Here is a 15,182-nt window from a genome sequence, read left to right as displayed (position 1 = left end):
CCCCCCCCCCCCCCCCCCGCCGCATGTCTTTGCAGCTCATCAGAGCCACCGAGATTTGCTTGGGATTTTTTTGGTCATCTGCGAGTTAGACGGGACTGGGTGCCCCTGCGAGATGCGGGGGAGGCAGTGCATAGGGGGGGTTCCGGGCAGGGGCATCCAAATCCCCCCTCCGAGACGGGAAATAGCCACTAACCCCCTCTCCGGGTGCCCCCCTCCCCAACCCCGAGCTGCAGGAGGAGTGGGGAGGGAGAGGCAGGCTCTGGTGGTTTGCTGCTGCTGAAATCCCCAACTATTACAAAGGTGGGAACAAGTTTCCCTATTTTTTGTTTAATTATTATTGTTTTTCTTTATATTTCTTATTTTTCCCCTGGTATGAGTCATCCTGGCTTTGCTAAAAGTTTTCTTGTCACTGTTCTCTAAATGCCAACATGATTTTCTTGCAGCATGCCTGACTTCTCCATGCCTAAATATACCTGTATACACAGAGACATATCACACACACATGCACGCACACACACACACACACAGAGTGATGATATCTTAATGAAATATATAGCACGGTGCAAATATCTTGAAATCAGATTCAAGTATTATTAATTTGAATTAGATCCTCTCAGATCCAGAAGGCATTGCCTATAAATCAAGGGCAGTCTGGCAATTCCTTAAAGAGCTAAACTGAATTTAGATGCATATGATAAAAAGAAAGAAAAAGAAAAAAGTGAATGCTAATTACTGACTCGCTCGATTTCCACTCACCCACGTTTTCTAGGAGGATAAGGGAAAAAAAAAATCAAAAACCCAACCAACAAGTTCTCAAAATAAATTAATCCCATTACAAACTCCTTACATATTGTTCATACATTTCCAGATTAGAAAACGAGAGGATGAACTGGAGATTATGAGAGGCTGCAGCCTAACCCGCAACAGGCAGGACTGCCATCGATGTTGTATCATTAAAACATATACATCTGCAGCCACACTAAAAAACAAACCTTCAGACCGTGTGATGATGCTCAAGGGCTTTAAGGAACATGTTGGTGTTGTCAGATAAACCCTATTCATAATTTTGCTGGCTGTTCTTTCAGCCCTCAATCTCACAGTGTCTCCAGCTCTGAAGTGCTTCAGCAGGGTTTGCATCGGAGCAATAAACTGCTCGGATCTTCGCAGGAGTGGCATAGCACCCAACCTTATTAGATGTTATTTTAATGTGGGATGTGGGGGTGTTTGTTGTTGTTTGGTTTTTTTTATTTTTAATTTTTGGACGCCGGACATAAACATTTAGCAATCAGCTAAGCCCTTCTGAGATGGAATTTAACCTTAATCCAGGCGATGATTTCCTGCCCTGCTCTGAACTAATAACGGGCGTGCAGCTTCTTTAGGAGATGGAAATAATGACAGCCTATAGATCCTGCCTTTATTGGGGTGGTGCTGGCAGCCCAGCTCCCAGTCCCTGCACCATCAGCATCCCCGTGCAGATCCTATTCCCTGCCCTATTTTAAAACTTTCGCAAATCCAGTCCCCCCACCCCATCAGTTTAAAAGCAAGAGGAACCAAAATATCCTCACAGACTCCAGCTCCCTCCTTGTGTAGAACTCCCAGTGCTGTGGCTTGGGGATGGTTTTAAGGGCAGTTCTTTGGGTACAGATTTTTCCTCTTTTCCTCAAGTTTTCCTATGTGAAAATGAAGAGAGTTAAGACGGGAGCAGCCTGACCCTGATGCAAACCTGCCTGAGTGAAGCCATGGGGGAAGCTGTCTTGCCTCCTGTCCTCTCAGTGGGTTTCCCTTCATCCACCAAAACCTATCATGACGATGACCCCCTTGGAGATAACCCTATGTCCCCATCCCTGTGTGGATCTGTAGGGCTGACCAGGGACAAATCATGCTGCAGGGACAAACCCTGCCATGAAAAAGAGGCCGTGCAGGGAGAGACCCCCGAGACCTCCAGGCAGCAAGGTGTGATTGGCAGGGGAGGTGACCAGCCACCAAGGAGGGATTCAGGGCACAGGCCCTGCAGGACTTGGGCCTTCTGCTGGGACCTTCTGCCATGGTGGCTTTGTGGGCTGGGGGAATTATTCATGGCCTTATTTATTTAGATATGTTTGCTTTTTCCCTGGCACAGGATGGTAACAGGGACTGTGTTTTCCTGCTCATGTAGAAGGAGGAAAATCAAGGCAATAGCAGCAAAACTGTTCTGGCTGATAAGTTTTGACTAATACATTTTAGAGGCTGGTGAAGACAGTGGTTTGGCACCTCTAAATAAGCTTCAGCTGCTTTGAGGCTTTTCCTTCAGGTCTTTCATTGCCATAACCCTCTAATATTCTCCCCCAAGTGTGGAACCCTTCCTGCATCAGGGATTAAACATCCCCATGTAGGGGACCCAAATGAGATGTGCCCACTTGCAACGGAGCCTGGGGAGAGCATCCTTTCCTCCCCACAGCCCTGCTCCGCCGAGGGAGCGACTCTTGCAAGAACAGGGGTTCCCTGTGGGTTCTGGCTGCTCCTCATGCTCAGTCTCTGGGGTGCTGAAGCTGTCCTTGCCTCAAGAAGAAATTGGGAGACTGGTAAAAAAATTAAAACCCAAAACAACCCCAAACCAACGAAAAAAACCCCAGGGTGGATTATTTTCTGCAGTCACCTGTGTTGGTAGAGGATAAGACAGGCTGGAATAATTTTTGTGAGCGGGGAAGGCCCCATGTGGCCCCAAGACGCTGCTGGATACTTTTTCTGAATACAGGTGTCCCTGTAAACTAAGATTTAGAAAGCAGAGCCTCTACTTTTTCCCATTTCCACTTGGAGGTGTGGGCACAGAGGAGAAGAAGAAAGGGTCAGGGAATGACTCTCCCCCCAGCTGCTGCTGAGGTATTTGGGAAGAAACCTTTTGAATCAACATTCCCAAAGTTTTCGAGTTCCTCTGTGGAAAACCCATGTAGGGATAGGATATGAGCCAAAAGCAAGGAAAAAGATTGTCTGGCTTTAATTTATCTATCCCTGGGCATTTCTAACAAGCAGATCACTGTAATATTTAATCTTGTACGAGTCCCTGCACGTTAAAAGTGAATCTCCCTGATACGTTTTTCTTAATTTTGTCATTTATAAAGTTGCTTCTGACAGCCTAGAGCTGCTCAGCTCCTGTTCACAATGTCTATCTGTGTGTCTGCAGTGGGAGAACAGCATCCACAGGACACCAAACCTCTTCTCACACCGGGCAGAGAGCAGTGAGCAGCGAGCATCCTCCATCTGCTGTCCCGCACCGTGAGCTGGAGATTCTTTTTCCTTCTCTTCTGGGATCAGTGCTGAAGTTCGGCCACATTTCTTGGCTCAGTTGGCAGTGATTAAAATTCACGGCTCACTTTTGTTTATAGTTGGTTGTTTACTTTGTTGAATTTTTAAAAACTTGTTAGAATGCAATTGAACACAGATTCAACAGTATTTAGGCTTGAAAAATAAAGATGCATTAGAAAGATGCCTATTATGCTTCAGAATTATTAATTGACATTTTTATGATGAATAATTAATCATTTGAATAATTTTCGTATCTCTGATCTGAACACATATTTGCATATCTAATGTCTGATTTTAAATGTAGTTTCTTTAGTTGCATTCTCCCAGGACAAAGACACGAAGTAACATCCTAATGCAAAACTTTTTTTTTTCTTTGCACTTGTAAAAGTATGTTTATTGAAATGCAAGTTCCTATCTAGTTATGAAGCTGTTAATAATCTATGCATGACATATATGCATTAATAAGACGGTGAATCTTCTGGATATGAGCACATTTAGGCCTCATTTTCTTAAATGCAGTGGTAAGGTTTCCTGTAGTACGTACATGTTACTTAAAACCATGTGAGGTTAAACTAGGAAACCATAAAGGAATATCTCAGACACACAGTGTTCCCGTCTTGTTTATACGACACTTAGTGAGAAGACCAAAGGTTGTTTCAACTTGAGGTGTTTGAAACATCAAGAACTTTTAATATAAATTTCTTACAGTGTCCTCCCAGTGAGCCAGCATCAGTATTTTCTGGTTGTATTTCAATGTGCCTCAATCACAGACATGAAGGCCCCGCCTGCTCCGAGCTGGTGGCAATAAAGGAACAACCGAAGCTGCAGATCAGTTATAAGCTGGTCAGCAAAGAGGTGCAAGTGATGGTGCTTGTTATGCAACCCCGCTCAACACTGGGTTGGTGTGAGCACAACTCAGCCACAGGGGGAACAGAAAGGAGGAAGGGGCAGCTGGACAAAACCAGAAGTCAAAAGGTATAAAAATTAAATGAAAGAATTAAAGGAGTAGCCTCTGCTCCACTGCCTCTGATCACAGGTTAATTGTTATAGCAATATTGCCCTGCCTAGCACCCAAGGGGTTGCTTTCACTTACGCAAGATCTGATTTTGTTTTATTAAGAAATTAAAGCTTTGGAGAATTTTTATTTAGTGGCACATTTAAATGTACAGGATGTCCAAATATTCTGTGTATAGCCTCTTGGCTCCTTGATGTCATACTGAAGAACTAGGGCAATAGTTGCTCTAGAAACACCTTAAATTGATGAATGATTTAGATGTAGTAGATTAGAGAAATTACATCAAAACGGAGGCACAAATACAAGGCTGTGTTTAATTTTTTTTGGTGCCATTAATACAAGGTACATAGTACATATACAATGTAAAATGAAAATAAAAGCTTTTAATATCTGTTTTTTCCACACCAGGTAGTAATAAATATGCCCAATATATATATATATTTGTGGTGGAAGTATATTCTATAGACTGTGGAAATCTTGTGGGCAATATCTGACAGACAGATACCGTACAAAACAACTGTGAAAGTAGTTCTCAGAATGGGCTGAAGTTATACTGAATAGGATGTTTAGCAGTTGCATATGCTCAGTGATAACAGATTCCATTTTTTTTTTTTTTTTTTTTTTTTTTTTAATTCTAGGAAGGGTTGAATTTGTAATAGCAAGAGTGGTAAACTTGAGCAATACATGTCACATGGAGGGCTGAGCTCTGAGCCCAGTGACCAAACCTGCCATCACTGTGGCCATCGGGCTGGTGGCAGTGGCAGCGAGTTGTCTGCAAAAGGATGAGGTGGGAATTGGGCTTAAACCTCTGCTTTTTGGTTCTAAAAGCAGGAGAGAAAGCAAACACCCCTGAGATGCTCCCACACTTTGCAAAGCAGGACAGCACTTTTAGGGTTGGGATCACCCAGCTACAGTGCTGGGGGGAAGGCATCCGGTGCTGAGGATCACAGAATGGTTTGGGTTAGAAGGGAACTTATGGTTCATCTCATTCCAATGCCCTGCCACGGGCAGGGACACTTTCCTCCAGGCCAGGTTGCTCCAAGCCCCATCCAACCCGGCCTTGAACAGTTCCATGGAAGGGGCACCAAGAACATCAGCCAAAGCCCTTTAGATATGGTTGTGTCTTTGTGAGGTCAATGGACAACTTTGTGGTGGATTTATTAATGTAGAAAATGGAGATTTTTGTTTTGTTTTAACCAGGCTGAATGGTGAATATAAATTCTACAATTACACAGTAGCCCCTGTTCTACTTATTTGCGACTGGATCAAATTTCCTTTTCCCTGGCTTTCTTGGCATCTCCCCATTTTCCCCACTGACTACTGATTAAGTTAATAGAGGTGAAATTACCAGCAGAGAATCTGGGTGCAAAGCTGACATTTTGATGGCCATCCGAAAGTTCCAGAGTCGATCGATTGCCCCAATTATTTCTTATCACCGCCCCGGGGAAAACATGTTCCTCTCTGCGCGACTCCGGGAGATTAGCTGTGTATTTTAAAATCTACAGAAACACAAGGGTTACAAAGATATTTAGAAAATCCCAGATGATTCAAAACAATTAGATACTGCAGCACAGTTTCCAAAGAAATTCCATGTGTACAGGATTGCCCAATGTCTGGAAAATTGCTGCTGTTCTGTGGGTGGCTGCTGGCTGTATCAGATTCCAAGAGAAGTAGAGGCACAACGCAGCGACTGTTGCACACCTAAACTGCAGATTTACCCACGAGCTGGCAGACATCCCCTTCATCAGGGGTGGCATCGGACTTGCCAGGTCTTCTGTTTGCTTCCCTCTGACTATCAGCATCATCTCCAGCCTGTCTGTGGATAGAGGCTTGGCCAACTGGCCCCTTTCCAAGCCCAAATCTTAGACTCTGGGTTATTAGAGCTGTCAAAAACAGGAGAGAGATTCCCCCCCCGCTTGCCATGAAAGCGTTCTCCAGGTTGTCACTCCCTCCCCAAATTATGGTTTAAAAACATTTCTTGGGAAATTTCCTGGCTCCTCTCTGGGTCATTTGCTCTGTGGTGTCCCAGGTCAGTGTCATGCTAAAGGTACCAGCATTTAAATAAGTCCTTTCCCCACAAGGTTGGTGTTAGGTGCATGTACACTCCTACCAATGCTTCTTACTATATCACTTAAAACTTGCTCCAGGCAGCATCTAAACTATTTTAAACCTTACCATCCTTTTTTTAACACACATCAGCTATCCTGCTTCAAATCTCTGACAAGGATGTGAAAACCGCAGTGTCAGAACAACTGCTGCTCTCTTCTTGGATTCTGACAAGCAACCTTCAACCTGAAACCCTCTAAAAATGGCTATTTTTATCTTTTTTATTTAAAAAAAAAAATCAGAAGCTACCAAATTGACTCTGTGCTTTTCCCTTGTTCTGACAGGTTGGAAATGGGTCCGAAAAAAATACATGAGGCAGAATATGGCAGTACTGTCTGATGTTCACCCTGTGGATCCACACGTATCAGTGGGTCCACCTGTCAATGGGCCTACCACAAAGAGGTTATGAATGGGTGTGATTTCCCAAATTCTGGGCTAGGGAGGAGGCAAAATGGCCTCTGGAATAATTCTGGCAGCCTGGGTTGTGCTGGTGTGAGCACTGATGTCCTGGGCTTCAGGAGTCAAGAACTGCAATCCTGAGTCTCCATCTCCTGTATCGTAATTTGATTGAGCCATGTTCCCACAAGGAATATATTTGCAAAGACCCAGCTCACTGCAGAGCGATATTCATTTGCTACACTGTTGTTTTGATGTTTTGTGGAGGCTGGTGGGGAGGTTCAGGGCAGCAAAGTCAACCCTGGATGACTTTAAATCTGATCTATACCAGTGGTTCTGGTGGGGTGGCTCTACATGTGCAAGACCTCTTTCCCTACCAAGCAGGGGAAAAGTAGAAGTGGTGGAGCTCAGGGAAAATAAAAAAAAAAATCTCTACCACAGCACAGCCTTGGATATCTGCTACTGGGGTAGGGGAGTGCCTGGGTGAGGTCCTGTGCCCCCACCCACCACCAGCCCTACCTGGCAGTGGTTACTGTCTATGCCAAAGCCTGCCTGGTGGTGGCACTCATTTTTGGGAGCACAGGAGATGTCAGTGATGTCTGTGTCTGGAATTTGGAGACTGGAATTTGTGGGGTAGCATTTCGGAGGTAAGAAGTCAGTTGTGAAAAGTCACATTTGATATTTCATGCTGGAAAGTGGATGTGTTTAGAGGTGGGAGCAACGGAGAAAATGACGTTAATCTACGCACAAGGAAGGGCAAGCTCTGCCTCATAGGGAGAAATATAGAGCAGAGACTGAAAACACTGCAAATATTTGTTCTCATTGTCAGATATTTCTATAAAATCAGTTGTTACTGAATCACCACTGAAGTTACCGAGCACTTAAATAAGCACAGAGTGAAAAAAGCTAAGTCTAATTATATGTTTCATGCCATTTGCAGAGGTTTCCAGGGGATTTTCTTTTAATAAAAGTGCAGTGCATCAAAAGGAATAAATCCTACAATTTTGTTATTTACAAATCAGCTGCTTCTGCCTCGAGCTGACAGACTTATCCTCCATCTTACCCCTCTTTCCACCCCAAAATGCACTCAGTACTTTGGCATTTATATTGATACTCTTCAAGTACCAATGAACTCTTTTATACTCCTTATGTTGGTAAGCAAATGGATCAGAAGAAAATCTTCACAAAGGCATAAAAAATATTCTGAAAGAAAGATACAGAGAAAAACCCCATAATGTTGAAAAACATGCAACATAGATGTTATCCAGATGAAGGGAACAAGTGCCTTTTACATCCCTGCCCACCGATTCCTGAAGATTTCAAATTGGAAGCCTGGATGGAGATATGATGTAATCAATTAGTTAAAATGATTTACTAACATAAAACATAACACCCTTTCGATGATTGATTTTTATCCCCCTCGCATTTTTTTTCCCCTGCCACAACCACTCTGCCCCTTTTCTGACTCCAGATTATTTAGCAGTTGACTTTGGTGTTCAGAGTGTTGCATATCAATCCCCAGGACCAAAACATGCCACTCATGTTTTCTCTGCTATGTAATCTATTGATGAAGCACCTAACCCTGCACCCTCATCTGTGCTTCAGAGAGGAGAGAGCTGTGCTGAATCAGGCCCATAACTTGCCTCTTCTTGAGGCTCCCAGTGACAGGACCCAAGGGTCCTGAAGTTTTGTCAGGGGAGGTTTAGGTTGGATGTCAGGAAAAGTTTCTTCCCCCAGAAGGTGGTTGGGCACTGAACAGGCTCCCCAGGGCAGTGGGCACAGCACCAAGGCTGCCAGAGCTCCAGGAGTATTTGGATGGTACTCTCAGGCACAGGGTGTGACTCTTGTAGGTGGTCCTGTGCAGGGCCAGGAGTGGGAATCAGTGATTCTAGTGGGTCCCTTCCAACTCAGCATACTCTGTGACCCCACAATACCCTGCATTTAGAGTTGAAGAAAACATTAGAATCAAAAGGCCACCTTCATTCTTGTCCGACTTGGTTGCTGTCGTGATATAGGAGTGTGGTTGCTTTTGTTAATTAAAATGCTGCATGCAAAAGACACCAGAAAAAGAAAGGAATGAAAAGAACTTGGTTTCTCTCAAGTGTGAACATACCATGTGTGTATCACACAGGCTACATGTGTCTTACAGAGGCCTTAGACTTGCCTTGCAGCAGCCCTGCCATTCCAGGATGGGCCTCTTCCCTCAGCAGACGCTGTCCATCGAGCCAAATTGCATGATTGTTTTGTGATATGGATATATGTGGACTGGGGACTGAATTAAGGACATTAAACTCAATTTCCTTAAGACATGAGCCAGATTTTAATACTGCAGCTGTCCAGAGGTGAAAGGGTAATGAGGACATGAGGAATTCCTGGACAGGAAAGGGACACTTGGTCCAACAAGTCAGTCCCCCCTTCAAGTTTATTACAACACACCTCCCCGTGTTGTGGATATATCCTCCAGCCCTGTCTGCCTGTGTAAACATGTCTGGATATCTCTTCTGTTCATTAATACTTTGGTTCACTCGGTGGTTTTATTTGACATAGTGCCTACTACGCTGTGAATCAGATCGCTCTACAAGAATTCGCTGTTTATTCTTAGACCTTTCATTTTTAATTGGCATAATCTGTTTGGTTTTTTCCTTTTTAAACTCACCAGATACAGCCACTACCTCAGCCCTCAACCTAATTATGAAAATACTAATGTTTAGGTCTTTTTAAAAAAGGATTAGGCTCAGACTTCATTTGTATCAAGCATCTTTAACAGCCGGAAACAACGATTGCTTCATATCTTATTCCTATTTGAGTCACTAAAGTTCTTCTCTGGAAAAGGTGATCAAAATTGGAATTAGTGGAGAAAAATCTATCACGTTCCTTGAGCGATAAGAGCTCTTTTGATTTGCAGGCTATCCTTTTCTGGAGTGTCCATATCACACTTTATTTATACTGAATTGGCATTGATTCAAAATTGATGCTTGACAGATTCAGTGCAATTTTTAAGGTGGAGCAGGACTTTTGGGAGTCAAGTATTAACTTATAATGATCTTGTAAAGTCAAGAAACAGCCTTGAAGGCTGGTGGGAGGAAAAAGGCTCCCAAGAAATCGTTAATGTTACAGAGATTTCTGACTGCTAACTGGTTTTCACTTATTAAAGACTATCTCCTTTTAAATTTTCTGCTAGCAAAGTTGAAAGGGAATTAGCATACAGATGCTTCCTCAGACATGTAAAAAACCCTGGGTCTTTCCTTTCCTCTGAGGCAGCTCAAAGTAGAGTGGCATTAGAGCTCTCAACACAAATGTGGGGAAAGAAACACAAGTTACAGATAAACCTGAGTGATTTTCAAATTTCAAAGACTGATAGGCTGGTGAAACAAAAATACTCCTAGTGAAGCATAAAGTGGGAAGCAGGCAAAGTAGATCACTTCGTGATGCAAGATTGAGAAAAGACTCTTAAATTTGTTGTTTAAGTGCATTGAAATCCTAGAAAACCAATATATTAACAATTATTTCTGATATGTAGCTACGCTCCCTTTTTTAGGGAAGCAACTTGCATTTACAGTGACTAGAAGGTTTGATTTATTTATTTATTTAGAGATTTTCCCCTGAAAAAAAAGAGACATAGCTAGCAGAGGTTGTTTAGGGGAAGAAATTCTGCACTCCGTTGAGAAACACTGAGGGTTTTATTCGGGAACCACAATGGCAGCTCTGGGTGAACAGGGAACTTTGAGAAACTTGGAAACGGAAGAAAAATTAGAAATCTCTTGGTTTCAGGCAGGTGAAGTAACAGTTATGACAGAAAGGAAAACATGGGCATGCAGCTGGTTAAAAATTAATCAGTAAGCTGTATCTGACAGGCACAGTAAGCTTCAGGTTTATATCCAATATCCACAATTGTTGAAAAAAACAAACCTGTAAAAGTCTCAAAAATAATTTTACTGTTGAATTTTAAGGATTGGATCCAACCTTACCAGAGAGCTGGTGATCCAAAGAAGAATTGAAAATGCCACTTTAGGCCTGAACAGGGGTAATGAGAGATGTAATAGACATTTCCCATGGCATCTCTTGGACTGCAAACACCCATAGCTTAAATCCCTATGTTTTTAAAATCCTTGCCTAAAGGAACTGATTTGCAGAAGTGGAAGTTGGTATAGTGGCTGCATTTCTGTGAGGGTCCTTGCATAAGGATAATAAAGAAAATAATCGGAAAAAAACTGTATAATAAGTTGGAATCTTAATCTTTGATAAATGCTCATTAGATCAAATAGTTTTGGTCTTGCAAAATGAGTGAAGTAGACGTGACAATAAAGCCAAGGTTGGACAAGAAGTTTTAAGAAACATGAACGTAAAGGTTGATAAAAGTAGAAAAGTCGCTGTGAGCAGAGTTCATTCTTAACTAATTCTTTTTTATTGAAATACCTGGTGAAATTCTGTGTAGTTCGTGTGAGGGACAAAATGGCAACTGAAAAAAAGTCTTTAGTTAAATAACCTCAGATGCTGGAGTGAATCTGCTCAGCTCTGTTCAGTAATCTTTTAATTTCTTTTTTTTCATCAAAATTTATTGGAGGACATATCCTTCTCTCAGATGAAAGGACTTGAGTCCTGTTTTTGTGTTCTTTGCCTCTGTGCCAGTTTATTTTCATGGAGCTGGTCCATGGGGAATATAAAAAAAAAATTGCATGGGGAGTGAGGTCAAGGGTTTCCAAAACCTCTCCAAGTTTTAGGAGGCCCACCCCCATTTTCAAGAAGCACACTGAAAGTGATTACAAACTGTGTTTCTCAGCGAGAAAACAACTCTTGTAAATAGGATTTAGGAGCCGTAATCTTTTAGGTTCTTCTGAAAGAGCATCAGGAGGGCTGTCAAGCTCCTCCAGCACAGACCTGAGCTGTGGCAGCACAGAAACGAGCCCCAAGAATTTTGTCCTGTCCCCTCATCTGGTGGTTGTGCTGAGCTTTTCTGGAGAGATCTGTTAACCCTGAGGCAGAAGGGGAGTGCAGTGCTTCAAAGCTACACGGGCCTTGGGTTCAAGGGAAACAGGATTGGCTCTGTTAGCAGACCCTTGCAGTAAAATCATTCCTGGGATAGGAAGTCTCACCTAAACACTTGCCTATTAAATCGGGATAGAAAACAAGAAGTTGGCCTTTTTTTTTCTTTTTAAATTTCAAAAGATTTTAATCTCCTCTAAATTCCCCATCTCCTAAGGATTAAAAAGCTCAAAGCGTCCTCTTATCTATTCCTTCCCTTTTGCTGGAATTCCAGTTGCTCCCTGAGCTCTTCCCTTCTCTCCAAGCAGCACCTGGGTTTGCCTCTCCCCTTTCCATAGCACGCTCCACTATTTCTTCCCGTCCCTCTGCCAGTGTCGAGCGTGTTTTGACATTCCCCCCGAATCAGAAAAACCTGTTTACTTTGCTCTCTCAGCTCCGGGCTCCGGCACAGCGGCGCGATCCCGGTGCTGCTGATGCTGCATTTGCTGCTGATGTGGATCTCGCGTTTATAGCAGGAGTTAGACAATTGCTGCTCGAGCCCCTGTCACTTTTATGTCCCCGGCACGATTTGATACCTTACCTTTGATATTCTGATTTAATTCTTTTACATAGATTAGAGACAAGCTCCTAACCTGACCCAGGCACTACCCTGCCAATCTCTAAGTCACTCTGCGAATGCTGTTTGCAGACTGTTATCAGTTCATTAAAGTTTGTTATCATTTATGCAGTGGCTCTGTATCTTGCTGGTAATCTCCAGTGTAGGATCTTATCAAACAGTCTTCTGAAAGTCTAGGCATATTGTATACCATCCATAGTATTTTTCTTGTCTACCTTGGCAGGGATATCTTTGAAAAATTCCAACAAATTATTTGAGCAAGATTTCCTGCTCATAAATCCACATTGGTTGACTCTACTCAAATTAGGATTTTCAGTGTGTTTCCTCACTAAATCCTGCAAAACCGTTACTATTCTATTTTTCATAGCCATGAATTGTGTTATGTTAATTTGTTTATATTATGATTTAAAATAATTTTATATGTATGAATTCCTCTGCATATGCATGTGTACATAAAAGTGTGTATATATAATGGAGATTATATTGAAGTATATTGGGCTTTAAAGACGAATATGTTAAAATTGTTAATGCAGTATAAAATGCAAAGGATACAGTTAGGGACAGATCTTTGGCTGGAGTAAATGAATTTGACTTTGAATACATTTTGCTAACTTAAATGGTGTTAACTTGATTTATGTGAGCTGAGGAGTTAACCCTTATGCACTGCGCTTGCTCTACTTCAATGCCAAGAGATCAAAATTACTGTTGGGATGCCTCTTAACATTTCTGATTTATTTTCTCTACCCACATTTCTTATGGATTTCTTTAGCTCAAGAAGTGTATGTTTATTTGCTATTGCAAAAATAATTCTTAATGTTTTACTAAATGATATATATTACGTAATATTTTGTTTCAGATTAGTGATGACTTACACTTTATTTTTCTGTTATTTGACTATTTTAGGATGTTTACTATCCTTCCCAGCTTTCTATTTCTATTACAATGATGAACCTTGCAATTTCTGGTAAATACAATAAGTGGTTGATTAATATTAGATTCATGCTTAGATTGATTTTAATATTGGAAAACTAACAGGAAACAGTCCCTCCCCTTGAATTGAAACCAAATGAAAAATTTAAGACTAAAACAAACGGAATTGGTACAATCAAATCCCTATTGGACCTGTTTAACAGGTGATGTAATTTGGGTGCTGCATCCTCCATGAACAAGTCTCTCTGTCTCTGGTGGTATCCAGGTATCTCTGCTGAAATGTGACGATATTTTGCCTTAACTATACTCTGGCTTACACATCATGGTGAGGAACAACCAGTGAATCACTGTGGTTGTGGTTCCAAACAGAAACATTTTTCATGGAAAAACAAAAATCTTTTTCCAAGGTTTATTTTTTTTTTTTGAGGAAAATTGGGTTTTGCTCTAAAAGAAGATTATTTTTCATGAAAAGAACTATTCTACTTCTTTAATGAATGAGAAAGCAAGTCTGATAGGAAGGCTTTTAACCCAGCTGGGACCACCTTTATCTCACCTGTGGCAAAAACACGAGATGGCAATTGGATCTGAGTTGAGCTTTCTGTGCAAGTCAAGGGAAGAACCAGTCAAGATGACACTCAGTTGAGCCAGGAAGGGTTTGGGGGGCACCACATGCATCACTCAGCAGCCTGGGAACATGCCAAATACTGTGGGGATCCTTAATCTCCACACCACCAGGGACAGACACCTCTCTTTCAATGGCAGAGAAGTCTGCAGTGTTATAAAATGCACAGGATCAGTCACCAGAGCTTGTTTTCACCTAAATTGCTGATAGAAGTGTGTCCAGTCTGAGGGAAAACCAGGTCAGTTTTAACATTGGTCTGAAGGAGACCTAAAAACATGATCTCACCTTCAACAAGCTTCAGTGGTTGCTGTCCACACCTCTTGCTGGAGATCTTCCACCTTGGAGGAGAACTGGATTGTAAGTACCTGCTCACAGGTGTACTGATTAAATTACAGTGTTTAAATATATAATATATGGAACTGGACACCACTCCTCTGGTCATGGGAGTGCCAGAGGTCAATTCCATTTGTAACCTGCTAAGCTCCTGGTATGGTATGTCAGCAACAAAAACATCTAAAACTGTATTTGTGAGTCCTGGAAGATGAAGTCCTATCTTCCAAGTACAGTGGGAAGAACTTTTTAGCCAGAATAACTACAAAACATCCCCCACTAAAGCACATTTTCTTTTTCCTGGCTCACTACTCTCAGATTACCTTTATTGTGTGTTATTGGTGCACTTCCCCATTGATTGGCTGTATCAATTCTTTTGGTGTTGGTGAGATTTTCTCTTTAAATGAATAATAAGAACATATTTAGGTTTTAATTGTTCTTCTGACCCAAGTCTATTCACTTCATGAATCTCCCAAGTTTTTCTTGATAAGAATGTTTTCCATTGATTTATCCTTTAAATCTGTGTGGATCTTTATCGTAGTGATGTTTGAACTCTCTATCATTAACTTTTAAACTTATATTGACATTAAATGTGATTAAAGTTAAATTTTATAATTAAAATTAATTTTATAGCAGCACACATGCCTATCTCCAAGCATGGGGGTCAGCATAGCTACTGGCTGCTCACTGGGCTAATAGCATTGCTGCTACAAACAAACTTTGTTAGCCTCCACATAGTTATCATAGTAATCAATACCTGAATAATTAAATTCCTCCATTATCAAATTCTAGTCTTCTTTATCAGCTTTTCCTCCACCAGTAATTTTGTTGTCTTAATCTGGTTTCTTCTCAGAAAGTCTATAGCAACCTTGGAGTTTCACTAGATAATCTTTCTTTTCTTC

At 41.7% G+C, this 15,182-nt stretch overlaps 1 long non-coding RNA gene across 1 annotated transcript in view; it reads left to right on the top strand.

The window, feature by feature from the left end:
* LOC113953249 overlaps window positions 1-3,381 on the top strand; it is a 5,549-nt gene extending 2,168 nt beyond the window's left edge. Inside the window, exon 4 of the long non-coding RNA XR_003529808.1 lies at window positions 3,161-3,381. This is a non-coding gene — a long non-coding RNA (uncharacterized LOC113953249). The remainder of the gene's footprint in view (window positions 1-3,160) is intronic.
* The last annotated feature ends 11,801 nt before the right edge of the window (window positions 3,382-15,182 follow it).

Source organism: Corapipo altera, unplaced genomic scaffold (assembly GCF_003945725.1).
Source record: "Corapipo altera isolate COAL_440 unplaced genomic scaffold, ASM394572v1 68, whole genome shotgun sequence".
Taxonomy (NCBI): Eukaryota; Metazoa; Chordata; class Aves; order Passeriformes; family Pipridae; genus Corapipo; species Corapipo altera.
This window is presented reverse-complemented; position numbering and strand designations above follow the sequence as displayed.